Below are 26799 nucleotides of genomic sequence, written 5' to 3'. Positions count from 1 at the left end.
TGCTATATATGCTGCAAATACATGACTTTCTTGGATATGTTTGTTAGTGTCTGAACCTCCAGATGACAGCAATGATTCCAAATCCCTCAGGGCCAGTTATGCAAGTATTATTATGTGTGAGCAGTAATAAATGCCTTTAACGCACATAGCTAAGATAGAAAAGCTGAAAAAAGATTATGCATATCAGTCCTGCTTCCAGCTGAGGAGCAACTGCAGCTTCTATATATTTATATAAATAAAAGTCAGATTTAGTTTAACTAAATTGATAATGTAATACTTGGACAGTTAGTCTGTAGTTGAAGTTGTTTTGATTAAACTACTCTCAGGAGCTCTAGTGGCAGAAATAGTAAACATCAACTCTTAATATGAGAGTATGTATGTTGTAGCAACATCTCCTTCTCTAGATCATGTATATTTGTGTTTCCAGTCACCTTGAATTCTGCAGTGGGTTATCTGGCAGTTTAACTTGAAATAGCTCAAAAAAAATCTCTTGGAGTCTAGAAACTGCAAAAAAGAAGACAAAATTTGTACACAAAGCTCAGGAAAGAGCTAGGAGTCCAACTCTCTAATGAGCTGGAACCTATGAGGAAATCCCTTTGTTAATTCTCATCCCAGTTATCTTCTATTTGCCAAGAACTACAGCTAAGCCTTTCTTAATTTTAGTATATTTTTTACATTGGAAAATCTACAGGGAAAATACTGTAGTAGTTTCAAGGCTCATCAGCTTTCCAGCAAATCTGAAGAACCATGGAAATGGTTTGCTTAAAACTGTGTGGTGCTCAGCATAGTACATTTCAAGTTAGTGGCAAGTATCTTTAGTTCAACTAATAATACAAACCAAACCTGAGAGACCCCATTAGTTGCTTTTTTTCTTGGTTTAATATATTCACTCAGAGCAAATTTCAGCTCTTGGATATTTATCCTGTTAGAAGAAATTTCTTGGTTTTACTTTAAATTTTGCAGGTAAAGTGCATTAGAGTTTTACATTATGCCAAATTAAATATTTATGTTAAAGTTACAGTTTGTATACCTCCATAAAAATAACAAATGAAAACAGCCTTCCTCTGACTCAGTCAGTAAAGACTAACTAGTGTTAGTGAGCATATGGGAGGGGTGGAGGGAGGTTTCAATTTCATCCACTAAATGGGATTTTAGCCACTATCACTTCATGATAGGACTACAAAGGGGTAACCTTTTTTGTCATTAGTGTAGGCTTGTGTTGCCCTGGCAGAGCAGGGTCCCAGCAAGCACAGTGCAATAAAAAAATCTGTTTAATGCCTGTGTGGCCCAGACTGATCAGGAAGAGATGTTCCCCACTAGCTCTGCTTAAGTATGGCTGAAACTGTTAAACTTTTAAAGCTGGGGGAAATGGAAAGGAGGAGTGTAGCACAAGAGAATGAGGTAGACGTTAGGAAGTCTTTGGAATAACTTATCTGCATTACTAATGAGCCTTTTTAACATTTGCATTGGCAATGAGCTTACATTCCTGTAATGAGACTGTAATTTGAACTATTGGACTGATAAAACACTGCTGAACTACTAGTACATTGTTGGCTCTGCTTAAAAAATTCATTGCCTATTGCATGGTTGAGTGTAATGCAGTGTAAGAGATAACGTGATAAATAGACTGGGAAAAACTCTTCCTGATTTGCACTCGGTGAAGCTTAGTGTTTCTGACTAACTTTTGCATCATTTCCAGAGTCCTGTGGAATAGCTGGTCCATACTCGAAAGGTCACTGCCCTCTCATCATGTGAATTTTTAAACTGAAAAAGTAACTTTTAGTTTATAGTTCCTTTCCATTTAGATTGGAAAATAAAAGCTGATGTTTGTGGGTTTCTGTTGTGGTTTTTTGGTTGGTTTGTTTGGTTTTTTTTTGTTGTTGTTGTCGTTTAGGTTTTGTTTTCTTTTTTTTTGTAAAGAAAAAGTAGGACAGGAAAACTGCAGACAGTATTTTTTAATAATTTACTGCAGTTAATCTGTTTTGTCTCCATGAGAATTTTTAGTAGTATTAGAAACTATTAGTCTGTCTTTACATTTGTAATAGATTACAGCTGTTTTTTATTTCTTAGTACGAATATATGTAACACTGCAAGTAACAACCTTTTAACATTTCAAGATATGTTTTCAGCTTGCAGTGGGGGTTAATCCCCCTTTACCCACTAGTGTGAACAAAAAGTTAAGAATGTCCATGTAAGAAATCTTACTTAAGACAATACTTAAGTCCTGATTAAGCATGACACCAAAGTATGCGCCTCTTCGTAAGACTGCATAGCAAAGTTCATTTTTCAAAATTGATTGTGATGTACTATTGTGAATTGATGTGTAGCTAAATGTACAGAACTATTAAAAAAGAAAAAAATGGTTTAGAAACTATGCATTCATGCCCTGCATGAGTATCAACTGGATTATTTGTAAACTATCACAGGTATTAATAGCTTGCTGAGAGTAGACCTTAATGTTTGTAAAGCACTCTGTTATGAGAATGAATTGAAGTTCTGTCAGCCCTTATTTCCACTTGTTGCTCTCATCTGAGCAGCACCTTCCAGTCATAGCTTCCGGTAGAGTTTGCAAATGACAGCAGAACAGCAGCAGCAATCTTTTCACTACTTTAACCTTTATACCGTATTTGTTTGGAGTAGGCAGCCATTCCATTTCTCTGTTGTTCACAGAATATTAAGGTTACAGAGGAAATAAAACAAATGACCAACAACTAAAATTTGAAAATTGTGAAAAGGTCAAAGTAGTGTGGTTTAGGACTGCCTGTATATGTCTTCATGTCAGCAAATGACAACTGACCAAATACTGAAACTACAAGCTACTTTTAAATAGCAATACAAGTGTTTCAACAGTCGTTTAAAATGACTGGTTTTCTGTTATGTTGTTAGTTATTCATAATCAGAAAATATTGAATTTAATAAAGACATTTTGATTACTGCTACAGGGTTTATTGCTGCTTCATTCTCTTGGATATGCATATTTTTATATGGCAAGTATGGTATTGTAACAAAGACTTTTGGGGATTACTCTTAACAATACGTCTGGAATTTCATTTAGTAGAAACAAGAGTGGAATTGCACCTTTTTTTTACAACACATTGATTCTCAGAACAGCAAATGTTCAGCATGTCAGTTGCCCCGCTAAATGCTGTACTTCAACATGCAAATGGTGTCTAAGACAAGTTCAGTTTCCCACTCTGACTCTCACATCTGCTTCCCATGAAATGTAAGCAGTGTTTGAGACAAGCTCACAGGCTCTCACAAATGAGCAATGTTTTAGAAGAAAAAAATTAAGTAGATGGACACAAAATAGATGGAAAATGAAACCTCACTGAAGATATCACTCTGCAGCAAGCAAGGGTCAGTTATAGCTAATGGGCACCTAAAAACCTCAAAGCCTGTGAATGCTGTAATCTCATTAAACAATCTGGTTACTTACTGGTTAACTAGGATCACAGTGCTTTTTGCCTTTTATTTGTTTGACTTAAGTCTCTTAAATATTGGAATATTTACTGTTTTGTGTATGGTGGCCTGTGAAAACAGTTTATTTTGTTCATCTTGGCTGTTACCTTTGGTCTTTTTTCCCCATGGTTTTTCCCAGGTAAATTGTGTCCTGGAGCTGTATGCATTTGTTTGCTAATGATAAGCATAATCCTGCTGAAATTTAGCATCTGAAACTTTGAAATCTAGTGTTCAAGTCTGTCTTGCAACTTCCTTGTGTTTTTAGCAAAAAGAAATAGATGCCTTCAGGAGGCAGTTTGTAGGATTTCTCTGGGGTCGCTGTCTTCGAGATGGACTAAACCAGGAGCAAATTAGTTTTCAGATGGTTTAGGATGACTAAACTCATATGAGAGGAATCCTGTAATGTAGCTGGATGTGTATGGAGGTGTCATAGTATGAAATTGCTGCAATTAGTTCTATGGCACTTAATTAGTTTACAGCACAGCAAAACTTTGGGAAAGGGTTTATTACTCCCTTCCATTTAGCAAAGCATTCCGGACAATGTGCAGATCTGTGATGCATGAAGAATTGATATGTTCTTCCCAATGAACTGTATCTAACACTGCTAAACTGCTGACTTTATTTTGAATGAGTGACCTTTTACCTTCTTCGGTGTCTGCTCCTGTTTGTGTTGAGATGAAATGAGAACAGAGCCATAATAAGAGAAGGTCATTAAATGCAGCTGGTCTTCACCCAGCTTTTACTGAGGAAAATGCTGTTGTCAGGGAAGAGATCACCTTGGCAACAAGGTCACCTGGCAGGGCCTGCATTGTGAGGAGAGTTGTGGGGCAGCATGTGATGGGGGAGCTTCAAAGACGATGAAAGAGCAAGAGGTCAATCCCTCACTTCTCAGTGACTTGCATCAGCTCAAGCTGAGCTGCTGCAGGAGCTTCCTAACCTGGCTTTCTGAATACAAATGGTCTGTGTGACTTGCCAAGGGCATGGAAGACCAGAGGAAAAGACTTTACATTCAGCAAATTGTAATCAAAGGCCCTACAGCTCTGTTTGTTATTTTTTGAGGGCTTTTTTTTTTCTTTTTCCTTAGAAAAAAAAAAAAGGAAGAGTAGAAGTTCTTTATGAAGCTCATCTATGGCAGCTTGCTCATAGCTATTTTTTCCCAGAGAACTATACTGTATGCTACTGGAGAAGGATCACATACTTTGGATGTGGAGAAGGGAGACTTGGGATGCAGCATAGGGTGCTGGGAACAGATAAACCTACACTGGATTCCCATTCATAACTATCAGTGCTAGACAGATGGCTTTTAGGCTTGTGTTTAGCAACCCTAAGATAAGTTAGAGCATAGGTGCTCGATAGTAAGCTCAAAAAAGCCAACAGTGTGCTTGGTCAGTTTATGAAATTCTCACAGAATCTTTTGAAGCCAGAGGAAACCTGAATGCTCTTGAGGTTGGTTTGGTACCCAGTATGCTGGATGTCCCTAATGCAAAGATTTTAGAGAAATGATGAAGCACAGCTGGCAGACCTAATGATTCTGAGTCCTTGCAGGATGTGTAAGTGAGAAAGATATACAACAGATGCAGACCAGAGTGGAGTATTTAAAAGTATATGGGGAAAACCAAAACTGAAAGGGATAGATTCTGTCTGAGGCGCAAAGGAGAAAAGCAAAAAAGGAAAAGTGATGGAAGATAGAAAGCATGTATTTTGGCAACAGCAATTTGCACTTCCATCTTTCTTGTTGTGGTTTAAACCCTGTCGGCAACTCAGCCATGCAGTCCACTCTCCCCCCAGAGGGCCGGGGAGGAGAATCGAAAGACCGTAACTCCCACAGGTTGAGATAAAAATGATTTAGTAACTAAGGTATAACACAAGCCACTGCTGCTACCACCAATAATAATAATAAGGGAAATAACAAGGGAAGAGAATACAACCGTTCACCACATGCCAACCAAACAGTGATCTAGCTCCTCCAGTTAACTGCCCCTAGTTCTACATCCTGGGCATGACATGCTGTGGTATGGAATACCTCTTTGCTTAGGTAAAGTGTCCTGTCCCTGCTGTCTCTCTCTCCCCCTTGGCTCCCCGCAGCCTCATGAAGATGGAGGCGAGGACAAGGGCCAGGATGGTGAAGAGCAGCCGGACGGCCAGGTACAAGTCCATGGCCACATCCATGCCGCCCTGCTTCCGAAGCCCATCCGTATTGCAAGTCAGTGCCATAAGTACAATGAAACAAGAACCTTAGCCCAAGCTCCGCATCTGATAAACACTAACACAGCAAACACTGGCTGTAAGTAAGGTACGACATGTTGAAACTGTGAGATCAAGAGAAACAACTGAGAGCCAATAAATCAGCACTGTGATGAGTGACTATTAATCTGAAACAATGAATGCTTATCACAAATATGATTAGACACACTCTAGTCAGATCTGTCATTATCTCAACCCTTTGTGCCCCATGTTCGGCACCAATGTGGGGCCGCTGTCCAACCCTCCAGGAGGCAGGGGGGGAGAAAGGAGGGTGGGGGAGTGGACTGCATGGCTGACTTGCCGACAGGGTTTAAACCACAACACTTTTTTTTCCATACTGCAAGAAAAATGAAATAGGGAATTTAAAAGGCGACCTACTTAAAGCAGATAAATACAGCATTGTGATTAGCAGGTGGATCTTAATCACTCCCTATGTTTTTTTGATCTATTTTATTTTCTTCACCAAGCCATTAGGTTTGTCTATTGTTTTTTGATTGCTGGGCCCTGTGAGACATTCACTGCACTGCCATCCTTAAGGCACTTTTCTCTTGGTTCAGAATTTTCAGTGAGGTAGAGCTGTGTTTCATCTCTTCATAATTAGTATGCTTGCTAACCATGTCTGCAGTCTAAACTAAATTGCTCAGTTGGAAGCAAATGAGACAATGTAGTGATGTTATTTTGTATTCGGTGCTCATGCCTGGGTCTGGTTTTTAGTCAAAGAATTGCCAGCTTTTCCCATTTCTAACGCAACATTCTGCAAATGTGTAAATGACACCACCTCCTCTCTCACGTTGTGCAAGACTGTATGTCTAACTGTATAGAGAATCAAACTTGTGACTTTGTTAGTGAGGAAATGATGTTCTTGATACTTTTCTCAGTCCTCCTCACCTCAGGCAAAACTAACCTCCTCCTCCATAGCCCTGTTTTTAAATGGAGACGCAGCAGAAAGACGCAGTGCTGATAACAGGAAAAACACGCACAATTTAGGAACTGCTAAATTATTCTAGACTGCTCTTAGTTTCTAAGGTCTACTTACTTTTTTGTGCTGGAATTAACGATGTAGCTAAAACAGTCTTCTCTTAAAGTCTACTTATTCTTAACTAATGCAATGAATATTTCTTTTTCAAGGTCATTGAAAAGTAATGGTGATATCTGAAGTGATCTGCCGAAGTTAACCCAACTGTATTTGTCTGGTTTTCATAAACATGCTTATACTTGTGCTAAATTTGAAAGGAGCAAAGGAATTTCTGTCACCAAATTGACACTGGTTGATGTTCACTGAAGATGGTTTCACACATTCATGTCTAAAGATGCATTTATCTTATTTCCTTCAGGTTTGTTTCAGGAAAAATGTAGATGGAGTATTTGTAAGTACTGTACTTACGTGTACAAATTGTGTAGGAGCTCTGGTTATGGTATGTGCACCACTGGGTTCATAGACAAAGTCGAAAACATTGATGAATATTGTGATATTCAAAGAGGAAAAAAATGAATGCTGGAAGATCTAGAAGGGAAATTGTTAGTAAGGAAGAAGAAACTTAGGCTTAAGTTCTCCGAATTTTTGTTTTGTGCTTTCTTTACATCACCTTTCCATCTTGTATGTTTGTACATGCCAAGTCTGATAAGAGAACTCAGGTTATAAACGTATTTAATAGAATGATGATGAGAAGGCATTCAAATGTATGCAGTCATCATAACAATTGTCTATTAATGGAGGACTCTGTTGAAGACCCTGAGAAATTATAGGCAGAGGGCATAATCCAAGCTCTCAGACATATATTGTCCTGTCATTTTCCACCCTGACAATTCAAGGAACATATTAGTAATCAAAGCAGGAGCAAATACTCTCCAAGTACCCGTAACATGATTTTTGTCTAAACAGTATCTTCTGCCTCAGTCTGTGTGAAGAGGAAAGGTTCATGAATTGAAGAATTCAGTCTAAAAAAAGTTGTGATTGCAGTTGCAGCAGCAGGTTTACTACAGTTAATGAAATGACTGTGTTTTAAATATGGATGTAAAAGGAGACTGCTCTTTCTTCAAATGAGTTGCCACTGTTATTCCTGGTTATACAGATGGCAATCTCTGAAATGACATTTACTAGAACTACTAATGCCAGGTAATAAGATAACAATTTACTACTAAAATAGTAATTGATATTTTGGAAAGCTGTAGCTTCCTTGCTTAAGCACCTAAGTCAAATGTTAATTGAATACATAGAATCATAGGATCATAGAATCGTTAGGGTTGGAAAGGACCTTAAGATCATCTAGTTCCAAATCCCCTGCCATGGGCAGGGACACCTTACACTAAATCATATCACCCAAGGCCTCGTCCAACCTTGAACACTGCCAGGAATGGAGCATTCACAACCGCCCTGGGCAACCTATTCCAGTGCCTCGCCACCCTAACAGGAAAGAATTTCCTCCTTATATCCAATCTAAACTTCCCCTGTTTAAGTTTTAACCCGTTACCTCTTGTCCTGTCACTACAGTCTCTAATGAAGAGTCCCTCCCCAGCATCCCTATAGGCCCCCTTCAGATACTGGAAGGCTGCTATGAGGTCTCCACGCAGCCTTCTCTTCTCCAGGCTGAACAGCCCCAACTTCCTCAGCCTGTCTTCATACAGGAGGTGCTCCAGTCCCTGATCATCCTCGTGGCCCTTCTCTGGACTTGTTCCAACAGTTCCATGTCCTTTTTATGTTGAGGACACCGGAACTGCACACAATACTCCAGGTGAGGTCTCACAAGAGCAGAGTAAAGGGGCAGGATCACCTCCTTCAACCTGCTGGTCACGCTCCTTTTGATGCAGCCCAGGATAGGGTTGCCTTTCTGGGCTGCAAGCACACACTGCCTGCTCCTGCTCATTTTCTCATCAACCAACACCCCCAAGTCCTTCTCCGCAGGGCTGCTCTGAATCTCTTCTTTGCCCAACCTGTAGCTGTGCCTGGGATTTCTCCGACCCAGGTGTAGGACCTTGCACTTGTCATGGTTAAACCTCATGAGGTTGGCATCAGCCCACCTCACAAGTGTGTCAAGGTCCCTCTGGATGGCATTCCTTCCCTCCAGCGTATCAACCGAACCACACAGCTTGGTGTCATTGGCAAACTTGCTGAGGGCGCACTCAATCCCACTGTCCATGTCAGCGATGAAGATGTTAAACCAGACCGGTCCCAACACTGATCCCTGAGGGACACCGCTCGTTACTGGTCTCCAGCCAGACATTGAGCCATTGACCACAACTCTTTGTGTGCAGCCATCCAGCCTGTTCTTTATCCACCGAGTAGTCCATCCATCACATTGATGTCCAATTTAGAGACAAGGATGTCATGTGAGACAGTGTTGAACGCTTTGCACAAGTCCAGGTAGATGACATCAACTGCTCTACCCCTGTCCATGAGTTCTGTAGCCCCATCGTAGAAGGCCACCAAATTGGTCAGGCAGGATTTCCCCTTAGTGAAGCCATGCTGGCTGTCACCAAGCACCTTGTTGATTTTCATGTGCCTTAGCATGCCTTCCAGGAGAATCTGCTCCAAGATTTTGCCAGGCACAGAGGTGAGACTGACTGGTCTGTAATTCCTTGTGTCATCCATTTTCCCCTTCTTGAAAAGGGGGGTTATATTTCCCTTTCTCCAGTCATCAGGAACTTCCCCTGACTGCCATGATTTCTCAAATATGATGGCCAGCGGCTTCGCAACTTCATTTGCCAGCTCCTTCAGACCCATGGATGGATCTCATCAGGACCCATGGACTTGTGCACATTCAGATTTTTGAGATGGTCTCGAACCAGATCCTCTCCTACAGTGGGCCCAAGGTCTTCATTCTCACAGTCCCTGCATCTGCCTTCCAAGACTTGGGTGGTGCAGTCAGAGCCTTTGGCAGTGAAGACCGAAGCGAAGAAGTCATTCAGAACCTCAGCCTTCTCCAAATCCCGTGTAGCCGAGAGCTTCCTGAGGGGGCCTACATTCTCCCTAGTCTGTTTTTTATTTGCTATGTACCTGTAGAATCCCTTCCTGTTATTTTAATACCTCTAGCTAAGTTTAATTCTAACTGAGCCTTAGATTTCCTAACTTGGTCCCTAGGTTCTCGGACAACATCCCTGTACTCTTCCCATGCCACCTGTCCTTGCTTCCACTTATTATAAGCCTCTTTTTTCATTTGAATTTTCCTCAGGAGCTCCTCATCCATCCAAGGAGGTCTCCTGGCCCTCCTGCTGCACTTCCTTCTGGTTGGGATGCAACACTCCTGAGCTTGTAGCAGGTGATCCTTGAATATCAACCAACAGTCTTGGGCCCCTCTGCCCTCTAGGGCTGTATCCCATGGAACCTTCCAAAGCAGGTTCCTGAAGAGACCAAAGTCTGCTCTTTTGAAGTCCAGGGCAGTGAGTTTGCTGCATGCTCTTCTCACTGTCCTGAGGATCTCAAATTCGAGCATCTCATGATCGCTGAATCCAAGGCTGCCCTGGAGTGTCACATTTCCAACGAGCCCTTCCCTTTTGGTGAGCACGAGGTCAAGCATGGCACCTCTCCTTGTCAGCTCCTCTATTACTTGCAGAAGGAAGTTGTCTTCCACACAACTGAGGAACCTCCTGGATTGCTTGTGCTGGGCCGTACCATCCTTCCAACAGATGTCAGGGTAGTTGAAGTCACCCATGAGAACAAGGGCCTGCGAGCGTGAGGCTTTTCCTATCTGTTTATGGAGTGCTTTATCCACAGGTTCTCCTTGATCAGGCGGTCTGTAACAGATCCCCACAGTAATGTTTCCCATAGCTATATTCCCTTTAACCCTGACCCACAAACTCTCTGTGGACTGCTCACCTGTCCCCAGACAGAGTTGCATCTCTTGCAAATTTAATAATTTAAAAACACCTATTGCTTCTTCAGGTTTTGGTGATTGCTTGACCGTGTTCTCCAATATACTATTCATCTAGAGTGCATAACTTTCTAATAATCAATTTCTGTGTTCCTGTGCAGTCAGACTAAACAAAGCATTGCACCAGAGAATTAGTGTAAATGCCCAAACTATATGGCTCCCAGTAAGACTGATAGGTAAATCTGGTTGTGAAGTTGCCACCCTAACCCCAGTCATAAATAGCATGTTCAGTTATGCACCACCTGCTGTAAGCTCCATGGTAATAAAACTAAAATTGCAATAAATAATTTTTAATTGGAGTGATAAAAAATTATATAACTTCATAGTACAAGTATTTAAAAAGGCCTAACGTGTCTCACCTGTAGCTCAATTTTTCCTTTGAATCTTCCTGCATAGGATCTGTCTGGGAGTGCTGATTAGAATGACCGATGATATTTCCATGTTACTTGCCCTAACTTGGTTGTAACTCAGGCTTGAAACATCCATATCACTTAAGAATTCAGTATGTTTTGCAGACAGGTAGCTGAGAGCTTGTGCTTCATCTGTGCGGCCATTTGAGCTGGTGAACTTGAGTTTACGCTTATGCGGTGCTGCTTTTCCAGAGTGTTGCTTTTCTAAGTAACTCTGATGCAGGTGGCTTCTTAATACTTTGTGTCTTGAACAGTAACATTGGGTAGCACATCTGAGAGTAGGATCAGTCATCTTACTGCCGGATGGTAGTGGCGTGCTTTTTTTAGGTGGTTAGGACCTCGGCTTTTCTGTAGGTGCACGTGTGTCTGTAGGTATAACATGAAGGAGGTGCAAGAGAACAGTGTTGCAAAGACAAAAACAAATACAAGTTGCTTTTGAAGGCAGTGTTATGAAGATGAACATAGTTGCAATATATTGGAAAAGTAAAAATCAACATTGCCATGTAAAACAATTAAACTTTTTTCCTACATCCCCTTATGTATACTCAGCCTGAGTTGTTTCATGCCCATCTCTGATTTTATAAACAACTGGTGAAATTGTTAAGAAGGACCTAGTGCAGAAATGTTTGAGAGCTAGGTAGTAAGCATTAATTTAAATAAAAAATAAAACAACCTGGTGTCATTTATTATATGCTGAGATTTGCTGATGTAGTCTTTTTTACTAGCTTTAAAGTTAAAAAAAAAATTAAAAATTACAGGGTTATTTAATTAAGTAAGAGCTTTCTGAAGTTGATTGAAAACTTGTATTAATAATGATTGGGTACTAGCTGAGATGGGATCATAATATTTATCCCTTCTAAATATCTTCAGCCTGTGCCTGAAGCGTTTTTTCTTGCTATGTCTCTTTATAGTATATTTAAGGAACATATGAAAACAAAATGATATTATTTTGCAATGTAATGTCTCTCACCTCAGAAAGTGTTTCAGTGTCCTTTCTTATTCAATTGGAATTCTAGGTACTTAATTGCAATAAAAGAGCTGTTGAAAATTGTACATTTGGAGTTCCGTATTTGTATTCTCAACACTGTTAAACTCCCATATTTACTAATGACAGCTTTTGATTTTATACAAGACTGCTACTAATTTATTCAGGTAGACACATATTAAATGAAACTGTTCAACTAGATTTTGTAAACATTTGCAATCAGAAGTGGCTTTAATTACCTTTTTTTTTGCATAATTACTGAAAACTATTTGAAACTTCAAATGTGCAGAAGGATTTGTTCCTTTGAAAAGAAAATAGTGTTTGTAGGCAATTTCCTAATATCCCTTTCAACTGCTGATAGCTATGCTTTCACCCTTTACCTTGTTAACATTCCCCATTTCCATAACTGTATCTGTCAATGCTGCTTCAGAAGCAGGAAAAATATTGTTTCCTAGGCTCAGAATAATATCTTGCCTGTTGACAATGAATTACTGTTCTGTCACTTCTGAGTGCTCTTTGCCTTGTTGTGCGATAGTGCAGCACCTTCATTCTTTAGGTACACCATTAGTCTCCTGTTGAGAAGTAGGTCTCAGGATCTTAGAGATCTCTTGAGTCTTTCTAGACTTCCTAGGTTTCTGAATGACTAAGTCACCAAGATAGGGCTGCACTGGCCTTGCAGAGAAGTCAGCTGCAGAGCTACAGTCTCTTAGTCCTCTTAGACTTCGACAGTGTGCTTAGTGGAAGAACTTTCTGAGATTGTGTTTATTCCTCATTTTACCCCAAAATTAAAGACTTCTATTCCTAACTCTCTTCCAGCCACACTTATCTGTTTAAAATACCTTCTTTTCCTTTCCTCAGTCAGTTTTTTCTTATTAGAATTGAGGTAAAGATTTGGCCTTCAGGTGAATAAAAACATTTGAATACAAAATTATGTCCAAGCAGTCTATTATACGTAAGTTTTCAGATCATGATTGGAAGGAGAAAGAATTATAAATGTTTTTTCTCTACTCTCCCAATTATGATCCCAGGTGGTTGTGGATCCTAATTTAATTGCACAGAATAGAGGAATATTTTTCACGATGAATGATGAAAGTGGCTGCTTATGCTGTTATGACTGTATTTAAGTTTTGGGGAAGAACAGGATACTAATATTGAAAATGAATAAATGTGTATGCAGGCAGACTATACAGAAAGTCTAATTAAAACAATATGACCATGATCTATGTACATCAAGCTCTTTTCCTGCAGTTCACCATTGGGAAAAAATAGCAGAAATGAACACAAACTTATTCTCGAGCACTGTATATTGCAGACTTGTGCTTTAGGTGAATTCTCCAGTAAGATCTGCAGAATTCAGATTATAATTTGAAAAAAAGATGTCTATGCATGATCAATTAAATATATACAGGGTAGAGTGTAGATAATGAACAAAAGCTTGATCAGTGTTTTATGTACTATCAGAAACTAGCACTGGATATTTTTGAGTTAAAACCTGAAGCTTTAAAATCAGCTCAATAACACCTATAGGTAGAGGTGTTAGAAAAGAATGATTCTATGCAAGTTAAAATTATATCTCTAACCCTGTTTGGAGGGGGGAAAATACTATTCAGTAATACTGTAAGTGCAGTGCAACCCATTTTCAATGAAGGGCACAAGTCCCATTTAATTTGCAGAACTTTGTTCCATTTCTATGGGTAAAAGCAGAAAATTTTGAGGACCAGCCTCTAAAATGCCTTCCAGTAGAACAGGTAAAACTTAAATCTCTTCACTTTGATCTGGCTTATAAATATAAAGGTCATTATTTTCAAAATGAAATTCTGAAGTTCTAGTACCAAAAGCCATATTTATAGTCTTTAAAAAGCACCAGGATTTTCAAAGACTTCAGCTCTTGAGATCTTAGAGCCCAGAATTATTTAAAAAGTCAGTTCTTTTTGATATGGCACTCAACAAAAGCATGTGAGTGCCATAGAACTCTTGATACTGGGTGATGTTAGAAATACATGGCAGCATATATAATTTTTGTACATTTTATTTCCTCTTTGCCTGTTAGAGCTTGCAGACAGAAAACATTGCCTACCTGATGAAACAGTTGTGTGGTAGTGTATTACATACTATTTGTTTAAACTATGTACAGCATTGGAAGTACACATAGAGTAAGGTAAACTAAAACTGCCATGAACTTTTCAGGCATATTCTACCTGCTACTGAAGATTTTATGTGCTGAGCCTCTATTTTTGTTGCCTTTGGGTATTTTTTTTTTTTGTGTGTGTGTGTCTGTGAGGTAGTTCAAAATTCATTCTGGAAGCAATGTCGCTGGTTAACAAAGCTGCTTGTGACTGAGCTGCAGTTGACCATGTCCCTTTGAGGGAAGTCTAGGCATTCCATAGCACACCTGAATGGTGTCTAGGAAAGCACAACTCCCAGCTGAAGAATCTTTGAGGAAATAATGTCCAGATATTGATCCAGATTGATCTGTGTTGTGAGTGTAAGCAGGAGCATGCACTGAAAGGATGGCCACTACTGAATGTGCAGGCATGGCAACAAAGGATGTGGAAGTGATCAGGTACCAGATTCAATGTGCTTCAGTTTCTACTAGTTTTGCTGATGCCCAGAAACATTATTTGCAAAGGCTGAACTTTCTGGTTTGTACCTGGGTTTTGGTTATAATTTAATGGGACCAAGTGAGGTAATGGTGTGTGATTTATCAGGCTGGTCTTCTGCAGCTAAAAGCATGCTTGATAAATACTTCTAAACTGTTGCTCTCAAAGATGTTCTCTGCTGGCAGCATGCTAGGCCCTGCAGCTTTCTGTTTGGCTTCAGGAAATCCATCTGCAAATTTGTTTGTTTTAGAGCATGTAGCTGTTTGCTGACATTAAGGATTTTTTCTGATTTCCCTTTTGCCTTCAGCTCTCAGTTCTCTGCTTCCTTTTTTGAGACCACCTTCATAGAAACTACAGTTAGAAACTGTGTACTAGCTTGACTTACATGAACACTTATGAGAGCTTAGACTAGGCTAGGTGAAGTGAACAGCAGCTATTTTTTTGAAAAAGTGGTATTTATAATAAAGTCAAAATACTATATATTCAGTGTCTATGTGTGGATGCATGCATGCAAAGAACTAAATATTCCCTCGTAATTTTGAGTGATGATCTAGGGCATAGTTTCTTTTGCATCCACATCTAACCTGATCTGGCAATGGTAAATGAAGCAGCAGCAGCAGCAGCCACAGGAAAGGGTTGATTAAGCCTGTACTTTGTCTGGGGGTTGCTGGTCTTCCGCAATTGGCTGTCTATCAAGCCTAGGGTAACTTTAGACAACCTGAGACAACAGATGATGATATGTCTTTTAGGAAGCGACTTGGGAAATATGAAACAAAATTACCTTAAATATCTATGCTTTGTAAATAGCCATGATTATTTTGTTTTGATTCGGCTAAATTCCAACTAGGATAACTAAAGTTTACTACATTGGAACCTCTCTGAATGTTAACTGCCTTGTGAATTTTTAATTTTTGTGATATTAACTACTGCTTCATCCTGTAATTTACTGATAGGGAAATTTGAAAAAATTATTTTTCAGGCCAAACGTCAGAATGTGTTTGAATACTTCGCAGAAATATGTGGTAGTTTCAAAAGTTATGAGTGATTGTGACAAAAATCACATGGCTCATTACTCACAATTTTCAGAGGATCAATTAACACTTCCAAAAGTAAGGTCATTTGAAAACTTTTAGAAGCATGGAAGTAGTCTATCCGAGGATTTCTAGCATTTGAAAACCAGTAGGAAGAAAGATGTCCAAACCACACATTTTCTCCTCCTTTGGAATGCAACAGTTCAGGAGCAATAGAAAATTCATCATCCTCGAATAAAATTCTGATCACCCAAATGGATTTTCTTTTATTTGTTCTGGATTTCTAAGATGTATTAGTATCCTTGAAACTTTTAAAATAACAGATGCAGCTGCAATACCCTGGCTTTTCATGCAAATTAGTTGCAAGATTTGTGGTAGAGAATCAGAAATGCAAACTATTTATTCAACATGTCAAATGAAATGTGTGAAATGTTTAAAAATGAGGACAAATGCTCAAGGCACTGCAATTTCACTGCTTCTGAGACAGAGACTTTATTGCTATTGACCTCGATGTGGGAATTTCTGGAAGTAGCCTGTGCTTCCATATATGTTTTGTTTATTTATTTTTTTTAATGCCTCAGTGCCATGAAAGTCGTGCGGGCTTGGGTCAGAGAACCCAGTTTTCGTGTGCTTTCTGGCACAAATACATACAGGGCACAATATGACTCCCAGAGCTGCCACTCTGGCCAAAAAGCAGGAGGACTGGATCTTGGTGCTTAAAGCAGTATGAGCACTAAGGTTATAAATTTAAAGTAAGTACCTACATAATTCTGTCTTTAACCAAACCAGGATTAATTATAGGATGATCTTGTCTTAGTTTTCTATCATGTTTTTAGAGTACTTTAGCAAAACTCTGGTAGCTTATGTCAATTCTACCCATTTTGTGAAAAAAAAACAAAACAAAACAACACAATACTGTGTCGAGAAGCTTATTTTCTACAATTTAGATATGTTGAAGAAGGATAACAGCTTTTTATACTGAATTAAGTTTTGAAAGTTTTTTTTTATATAATTTCAGACACCCAAAATGTGGGCTCAAGCAAAATTGAGATTAAGTCCTCTGTCAGTTAAAATCATGCTTTATTTATGAGAAAATGCAAATATGCTAACGAAGATTATTCAGCTTGTAATGAATATTTGATCTCTAGTGTACATTAGGACAGACAAAACTTTTTTTTTTTGTCTAGAAGTATGACACTAAAGTGATTGCCAGAAGTTTGGTTATACTCAAATGCATAAATGAAGTATCTGTAAATTCAGTTGTCAGTAAGTAGTATTTTTGTCAGTTGTGCCATACACTGGAATAGAATGGCTCTAGAAAGCAACAGTATTTGTTACTTTAGACACTGATGCCTCAAATGAGCAACAGCTGTGAAGACCAAGAAGGCAGTTAATTCTTCCTATAGGTCCTGATTCTTCCTATATACCTGAGGTATAGCACTTCTATGTGAAGGGCAAGTGGTTGGACTAGGCCACAAAAGAGCCTTCCCTAGGTGATTACATAAAATGCAAAATGTGGTTCTATGATAAATGCTCCCTTTCAAAGACTGACTGACCAACTATTAGTGTCCATGTACAGGTGAAAGTATACTTTGTACAATTTCTCTTCTGCTTATTGGTACACACATTTTTTTTTTTGTCAGAAGAGATGGATTTGGGCTCTGAGCATGTTCTTGCTGCTTGCAGGCTGGTTTTGATGCTTCCCAGTACTTGAAATAAGAATTAAAACAAGTTTGTTGGTTCAAGGGCTGCTTTTACAGTGTTTATTGAAATAAGACATGTTTCTTAAAACATGTCATTAGATTTCTCTCCAAGAAGCATGTTTTACAGGACATGGAATCTTTTCACCTGCTTTGAAGAGAACATCTTTTTTTTCAATCTCATAGGCCCTATAATAGAAATTACTTTGTTTCTTTCCCTGTTTTGTGCTTCCATGGGATTTTATATTTGCAAACTGCTTTTGAAAGGATTTAGATCTAATTTCTCCCCTCTTGGCCTCCATAACCTCCTGAATGGATATCAAACAACCTTCACGTACATGGTGTGGATTTCATGTGCTGTGTATGAATGGCAGATCTTATATACCTTTTGGCTATCTGAATGCATGATGTGTGAAAACCCAAAGCCCATGTGTTTTAAGGAAAAGAAAAGAAGATAATACGTTCAAAATAAATAAATGTCTGTCCTTATATACTGCTAAAATGTAACCAGCTGAGGTTTGAATTCAAGCTGTTGTGCTTCTGAGAAGTTAAACAGTTAAGTAATTTATAGTGGATAAACTGTATGATTTCCTATTAACAAGTCTTCTATGAAAGCATGATATATCTAAATATACTTATTGTTTTAACTGATCTTTTACATTCTTTCTGGTCGTTGCTTTTGAGCCATGAAGTGCTTGCAGATTATTAGTGTTTAAAATGCATTGATGTATCTTGATTGAATTGAGACTTTGTTATATAGGAAGATATTTTTTTTTCTTGTCCATGTGGCGGCATAGTTTCTTCTGTGACCCTGCAACCTATATTATTAGTTTTAGTGTACATTTTATCTTTTAAGTGTGGGAGAAACAGAAACGTGCATGAAAACTTTGGAACTCTGTAACTGGTGGCAGAAGTAATAAATACGCACAAGCTTTCGGCTTCACCTACTTGTCAATTGTTTCTAATCCTTTCCTTAAAGTAAATTTTTAGGGTCACTGGAGCAAAAGATTACTGCATCTTTCTGGATAGATTTCTACTGCTGGGGATTTCCTCTGGCAAAAATAAAAAAAAAAAAGCAGCATTATTTTTTCCAGGAATTAACCTACCACCTTAGAGATGCAAAATAAGCAGAAAAAGAAACCTACTGTTTAGAAAATTTTGTCAAGGCACTCCCAGGAATTACCCTTTGTCCTTGGTAGCAATGTACACATTTTGCTATTGGGGAACAATATCTTAAGAGTAATAGTATCCATTAGACTTCAAGACCACTAGGGGTGGGAAGGAAGTGAGAACAAGTAATGTATTGATTTCATATGTATAAACAAAACAGCCAAAAAATAAAAATAACAAAACTTCATCCATATAAGCATATTAAAAAAGAACTTTAAGATACATTAAATATAGGACTAACCCTTTCATATTGCATTCCAGCTCAGGTGAAAGTTAATTTAAGTATGGACTGATAGAGAAAAATAATTTATATAAAGAAGTTAGTTTAGTTTTATGGACTCTTTTAATTCTTAGCATATTCTCCTCTGCCTCCCTTACACACACACAAAAGTGCACAGTCTGCAGAACTACAGAGCCCAGAAAGTTCATCTATTCCCCTTTATACCAAAAATGCTGACCTGAAATCAAGGGGGAATAGAGAGTTCAGGCAGGGAAGCTCCATCTGTGACTCACTGTTTTCCAGCACATATAGCATAAAATATCCCAAATTTCAAGCCTGCATCCATACTGAGGAGTAACAGATGTGATGTGCAGAAGCCTGCATCTCAATATCTGAATGTGCTCACTGTTAGATACTTTGTTTAAAGAAAATGTTTGTGATGCAGTTGCTTAGGTTTTTAGGGAAAAAAATAAAAATCAATGATGTCAATGCAAAAAAAAAACCCTTTCGGGTTGGCTTTGCAATTTAAGCTAATGCGATTTTTTTTTTTCTTTTGACGTTATTCCTCATATGTATTCTCAGCATATCCCCTCCATAAATTCCCATGAAGCCATTATTGCATGTGCTGCAAATGTTTATTGCCAATATGATAAATGATTTAACAATGCTCAGACTATCAAAACAGATTTACTAAACAAGTTTAAATCTCTTATTTTAACAAAAGCCCCCCTGGTACTCTCAGAAAAAAGAAACAAACCTTCAAACCATTTCATATATTTTTTCTTTTATTTAATGAGGCAGTTGCTGTAACCTATTTTTGATATTTTTTCTATGTTTTTCCTATGATACACTTGGAAATTATGTAAATGATATATTCAAGCTTTTCTGCGCTGTTTTTTTTTTCAGGATTTGCATAATATGAAGTGATGATGTAAGTATTCTGTAACAAGGCATAATAAAGGAAGGTTGATCAAGCACAAGGAATTTGTTTGGGTTTTTTTTTTGTTTTGTTTTGTTTTTTTTATTTTTTTATTAAATATGGTCTGCCAAATTTCACGAGTTTTACATTCATGCCTGCTTACATTTTTTGTTTCTAGTGATTACATAGGCACATTTGTGATGGCAGAGGCATTGTGCTAATTCATCTGTTCAGACTTATAAGTAATCAGAATCTAAACTTCAGAATAGAACAGTAAGACTCTCCTTGTGTGTATTTATGCATTGGAGGAATAAACTACTAATATGAGTGTTAAATCAGCTTCACATCCCTGGTACTTCATAGAGGCTACAATTGTTTGCTAAGCTTGTTCCAAAGCAAGGTATAATAAGGCAGGTTAACTTTTGAAGCTAATGTGCATTCCTGCTTTTTTGTGTTCAAATACATGGGCTAGATGGGATTCACTCAGTAGTGGTGAAAGACATTGACCATGCTAGTGCAAGGCTGAAATATCACAGTTGGTAAGGGAGGCCCTGACAAATGGAGTACAGCTAGCATCATGCCCATCTTAAATAAGCATTAACAGGATAACATAGGGAACTATAGCTTGGTCAGACTTTAGTCCCCGCAAAGGTCATGGTAAATGTCTTTGGATTGCTAGTTGCAAGTCTGTAAAGAACAAGTATGCAGTCAGAAGTAGTCACCATTTTTTTACCAAAGCAAAGATGTATTTTGCCAACATTAACTGTTTTCTATTTCAAAGTGTCTGACAATGTGGATGAGAGGAGATCAGTGGAGGTATAATATGGTTTGACCTTGATGCAGCTTTGACATCTGTTGTAGTGTTCTCATATAGGAACTTAAGAAATATGGGTTGGATAAATGTTGGCTGAAAACTGCTTGTACTGCCAAGCTCAGAAGGTTAGTGGGCAATAATGACCAGGATACTCCAGCAGATAATAGGGAGACCAGGTGTTTTTTTTTCCCTTAGAACTGTAGCATGATAGAAATATTGGTAGCAGAAAACATCTGGACCTTGTTATACTGTCTGGAAGAGTTTGAGATTCATCTTTGTTATCCATCAAAACTTGGAGGTACTTTTGAATTGCCCCTTAGCCTCTTCTCAACCAGACTAAGTAAGCTCAGGTTCCTTTATCTTTCCTTCTAGCTCATGCGCTGTAGGCCTCTGTCCACAGTGGTAGTCCTCCAGTGCACCTGCTGAGTATTCTTTTCAAACTATGACACCCAAAGCTAGGCCCTGTACTCCAGAAGCAATTTTGTCAGGGTTGAGTGCTGACCATAAACTGTATGCTGAGAAGTTTTGTCAGAACTTTGGGGGAGGTGGATGGGACTTGGAGAGCAGTGCAGCACTGGAAAAGGTTGCCCAGACCTTCTGGAGTCTGTGTACTTGGAGGGTTTCCAGATTTTGCTATGTAACCCTGTGACTGATCTGATTTAGTGGTAGTTACTCTTTAACTTCAAGTGGGAGGTTGGACTAGATGACCTTTTGGGGTCCAGTCTCTTCCAACAAATGTTTCTAAGGTTGTACAATTCAGTGAGAGCTGTTTTGTTTTTTAAATTGATATTTTCTACTTAAAATCTTTCTCTTCCATATTGCTAAGCAGTACTCCAAAGAACTGAATGAGAGAACTTAAAGATGTTTCAAAAGGATGTTATTTCAAACTGATACTGTTAAGTAACTTTTCACAAAACAAAATTTGCAATTCTAAAGATCTTGTACAGGCTTTTAAAAATAATTCTGTAAGATAGTGCGCTTTGTATCAAATCAGGAGGATGCCCCATTTCATATGATTAAAAGGCATGTGTCTTAAATCTTTTCCCTGAACAAATGCCGTTAATACAATATCAGTTTTTCTAGGGCCACAATCTGAACACAGTTTTGAAGAGGGGAGATGCCAGTTCATGGGGGGTATATGTTCATTGCTTTGGTATGATGGGGCTGTGTTGAATTATTTTTTTTTTTTTTGTATGGTTTGGTTTATTTTTGTAATCCTAGTTGAAGTGTCAGATTTTTTTGTCAACAGAAAAAGACTAATTTCATTATCAGTGTTACAATTTCAGTAAATTCAACACTGAAATCATTAGGTTTGCAGGAAACAGAAATTAAAAAAGAAAAATTTGCTTGGAATATCTTCCTAAATGAACAAAAGAAAATAATTGTAGGCACACACAAAATTCTGCACTTAAGACGTGTATGTATTCTGTATGAGGCAATACGGTTGGGGTTTTCCTGTTATCAAGGCATAGGTTTTGGTCAGTGGGAAGATTGTATGAACTATGTCTATCTTGTGCTTTGAGCAGGAGGCTAGGCTGAGGTCCTTGCCAAAGCTGGTTATTCTGTTGTGATCCAGTTGAGTGAGCCAGGGAATCTGCACCTCTGGTGCTGCTCCTTGAAGGTGTGCTTCTATTCCTGTTTACCTTGGTGGCAGCAAACAACTGTTCCCCAGGCTTTACACAGTGAAATATGAAGGCAGGCATACCTTGAAATACCAAATATCTCTTCCTGTGTGCTTTCAGAGTATATGCTGTTTGTGTATTCTTACCTGTGTATCATGTAAAGGGGTGCTTGACACTTTGCAGAGCGAAGGGAAGCAGCAGATTTCCCTGGGGAGTTTATTATATAGGATCTGAAGTATAATACCAAGTAGGAAAGAGGAAGGGGACATAAGAATCAAATAGGACTACAGGTAACATCCCAGGAACTATTTAGATCAGGTGTGTACCTACCTCAGAAGATTTATTGAAAACATACTGTGTATGCTTCCATGCACAATTTGCAAACAATGATGTTTGAGGTCTACTGTATGGGGAGTTCTAAGAGCAAAGTCATAACACTGTTTAGGAAAGAAAATGAGCAAAGACTCTAACGTAGTGGCTAAAAAGATTTTTCTTGTGAAGGTATTCTGGACTAGCAGGAGAAGACAGCAAATTTGAAGGCAATATGAGGTTTCAGTAATTAGTTGTGTACTTATGAGTAGGTGACAATGTACAAGTGGAAGGGTGAATTTCATAGGAAGAAATAGCATCAGGATTTTATGTAAAACAGATGGGAGGAATGATATAGCCATGACCCATGTCTGGAAAGTGTAGGGAGAAAAGTGGTGAACAGCTGTACAGGTAACCATTGAAACAGAAATTCAGGAACTTCCTATTAACTTGGGGAAGTTGCAGAAGGCTGCAGGCTTTTAGAGGTGTTTCCAGGTACTTGGAAAAATAGAAAAATGGGCTGGTTTACTCAGGTTAGTATTTCTTATGGACCAAAATTTTCTGATGTGGCAGCTCATACTGGGGACAGTTATAACTCTTAATTCTGTCCCCAGTATGGCCATTAGAGGAAGAGAGAAGTGGTCAGGGCTCAAAGGGTGGAAACTTTACCAGTATTGTCAGGTTTTGAAGGAGGGAGAGTTTGTGGAGGCCAGCTGAATGGTGTCTCTTAAGTGTTTTGCTTCATGCTTCCTCCAGCTGCATATTGTGGGTGCTGGGAAAGCTGCAGGTATATTTGAAAAAGCCGCAAACAAAAAGCAAGACCACCTTTAAATTACGCTTTTTCTCTAGTTAGGTTTTATGTATAGTCTTGTGCATCATTTTTGGGTATAGTATGAGTTCTTTTCCTTACCATCTGTGAGTATTTTCTGACTAATTTACACCCACCTATAATGTTTCTTAGCGCAACAAATCAGCTTGCTTGGAGAACTGCTTTTGGGCCTCCCTCTCTTTAGAAAGAAAGCTGTAGTCTGATTTTCTACATAATAGTCACACAGCATAAATGGAATGGGAATAATTTGTTTTTCCTCTGCTGAACAGAAGATAGTGGTTTTGTTCAGGAACTTTTTATTAAAAGAAAGCATATGCCAAGGAGTATGTAGCAGTAAGATAACACATGCCTCAAGGAACTCTGTGAGGCGCATACCTTTTGAAAATATTTTGTTTCTGTATTTCTTTGAAAAGATGTGTCAAAATATAAAAAGCCAACAAGGAGCTCTCACTAATGCACCAAACATTTTATTTACAACATATTTGCACATAGTGCCTTCCAGTCAAAAAGGCATAATTATTTCCCTGGAATACTAGTGCATAAGTTTTACTGGTTTTTGAAGGTGAAAGTAACAGAGGATAGACCAAAAAAAAAGAAAATTAAGATCTTGATGTGCAAACACTTGTTCACAAACTGTGTTCCTATATGTATGCTCTTACATGTACTGGATCACAGGATTATAACCCAAATACGTATGTCTTTATTGATCTGGAGACAAAAGGGCTCGGAATTTTAGAAAAATTCTGCCATCTTTAATGGGAAAAACAGCTGCTTTTTAAAAATACCATATATCTTCATTCACTGTCCAGCTGTTTTAGAGGAGTTGCATCTCATCCTTTGACTGACATAGGCAGTAAATCCTGTCCTTGATCATGCTACTTTTGTCTCTTTGAGTGATTCTGAAACAATATTTTACATTAATTTTTTTCCTTTTTTTTCGTTTTCCTTTCCCTGATCTCCAATATAACTTTAGCATAAGCAGAAATCTAACCGTGTTTGCTAAGAAATCCTCTGGATGATTTGCTGCAAAACTGTGACTAAAAATCACTTCTGTATTATATAGCTCAGTTGTATAAATTAAGTCCATGTATGCAGATATAGCTATTGAGCACTGCTATTGTTCTTGCTATTGGTTAACTCTTCAGTTTCTGGCACTCGGATAGTTTCTTGCAGAGTATGACAGCCTGCTTTATCTTTCCTCTGCTCTTCTATGGGCAAGCATGGGTCATCTGCTCACAAGGAGCCCTTGAGCCAGTCGGTATATGGGGCTCTCCTGCCTAAGCAGTAAGCGCACTACCTAGCATTGTCATCAAAACTGTGCAGCTTTGCCCTGTGTGTGTTGCATCAAAAGGCTGTTGGGTAGCTGTTGATGATTCAAGAAGAAGAAAGTGCCACTGAATCTTTGTGACTGCTTGAAAGGAAGTTTTCAAAGGTATGCAAACAGGAAAGCAAGGTGTACAAATGACTAGTTTTCCTCCTCAGGTCTTGCCTTGGACTTCTTTACAACAAAGGAATACATCTTCATAAATATTTCATAGCGTCTAACGTACTTAGGCCTCCGCCGGAGCATCTGAGTTGTTTGTAATGTAGGTGTTGTGCAGCAGCATATGTATGATGTTCTCTTCTGCATATGTATTTTTGGGGGGCAGTTGTACTGCTCTCAGATATAAGAGAATCAGTAGATAATATTGTAAAATAATTGTTATAAATCCAGTCAACAAATCTATCTTTTGGGACAATTTTACACTGGAAGGCTTACGTTGTGTTGTGTCTTTCCATCTGTCCATCCCCCTTGACTTTTTCTTTCTTTTGCTTTTCCTGAAAAGCAGTATGTAAAGCTGTAAAGTGCAGGAGGCTTAAAGGAACCCAGGAGGCTTAAAGGAACTTGACTATTGAATCATATAATCATGAATACAATATTAAAGGTAAGTCCTTATAGAATGTATTTAATTCTCAGGTTTGTTTCATTTTCTAGCCATATTATTTTGTGTTGATATTCATAAATTTCTGTTTTATCATATTTTATGTGCATTCATGTTGTAGGTAAGTTGTGTAGGTTTTCTGTTTGCTTGCTGACTTTACACCTCTGAGTGGTCAGGTTAGCAGTTTGAACTTACATTTCACTTTAAGTTTTACCTTCTCTTGCTTTGTTTTGTGTTCATCACCATAGCCCTTTGCCACTGAAAGCAGTATCTTCTCAGAAAAGAAACAATAAAACTGAAAGTAAAGGCCTTTTAGAGTTTTCTTCCAGTGCAGCTCAGAGAAAAGTATTTATTTGTCACAGCCCCTTCCTATCCTAGTAAGTTGTGCTTGTAAGGCAGTAATTACTGATCTTATTTCACCCCTATGAACCACCATTTTGCCATCTAGGAACTGGTAAACAGCAATTTGTTGCAGAAAAAGAATATATACAATATGATACAGTTGCCAGTTGAATGAATGAAGGACTACTCTTTGATTCTGAAGTTGTTTTGCAAGAGCTGTCTCAGAAAACTTGAGATATTAGCAGGATGAAGCGGCCCACAGAACAGGATTTTTTGAAGTATCATTTTAAAGTAGAGGAAATAAATTCTCCTGCTTCCAGAGTTTGTTTGGAGGAGAAGCTCCTGGAGCTGTTCTGCAGTTTCATGTCCAGGAATACATCCAGGAAACTCTGAAGCTCTCCTCAAACTCTTACTACCCGGGAAGCTAGGTTGCAGGGAGGTAAAAGAGAAGAATGACATAGGAGTGTATGCATTTCCAAATAATCCTACACCATATAAATCCGCTTCTTTTGAGCCATCTTTACCACTAGAGATGTCATAGACTGCCAACCAGAGATAGCAAGTCTAAGCTCAGTAGTTTTTGTTCTTGAAGGATAAAAGTTATCAAGAAGGGAAGTCTAGGTCTCCTGAACTTGGTTTACGTGGAAATGCTCTGGAGAACTGAGCCTAGAACAAAACTGAAGTTACAGTCAATCCTTCCAGTTTGCAGGTATAATGATTCCTGCCTGTTGGTAAGGATGAGAGAAAAGTTCAGATGAAGTTATGAAGGCTGTTGCAGTGCTTCCCTCCAAAGCACAGACACAGACATTGCTATGCCTTGAGGCTGTGGAGGAATGTTCTGCAGGTACTCATGGGAAATGTAGCATAATATCATACTTAGCATTGATAAATAGAATTTCCTCAATTTTGATCATATTTTTATTGAAAAAAAAGTGCCAATTCTTAAACCGGATCATTATCATAATTAAGGCACTGAAAGTGCAAATGGAGTGGAGGGGTAAGCGTGTTAAGTTTGCAGGGGGAATCTAAGCATGTGGGAAAAACTATTTTACTGGTGCTGACTATAGTACATACAGTTGTGTGGTGATGTCTTCTCCATGATGCCTAGGCCTGTAAGGGTGCTGTTTGATGTAAACTTTGTTTTTGGCAAAGGTTCTTGAGAACTTAGATGGGTGAATAATCCTTTTGAATTAGTTCATCTATTCACAAGTTTAAAAGCAGGCATGTTTCAAGTACAATATTGTCTTGACTATATACAATTAATAAGTGTTCACACTGCTAGTAAAGTTATATTATGCAATATTTAATGATCTTGCCCTTAATTTAGTCTCTTTGTTTAAATCTTCTACCTCTTC

Source organism: Pezoporus occidentalis, unplaced genomic scaffold (assembly GCF_034315485.1).
Source record: "Pezoporus occidentalis ecotype Australia unplaced genomic scaffold, CSIRO_AGI_Poc_V1 ctg186, whole genome shotgun sequence".
Classification (NCBI taxonomy): Eukaryota; Metazoa; Chordata; class Aves; order Psittaciformes; family Psittacidae; genus Pezoporus; species Pezoporus occidentalis.
The sequence above is the reverse complement of the archived record's forward strand: the minus strand, read 5'-3'. Positions refer to the sequence as shown.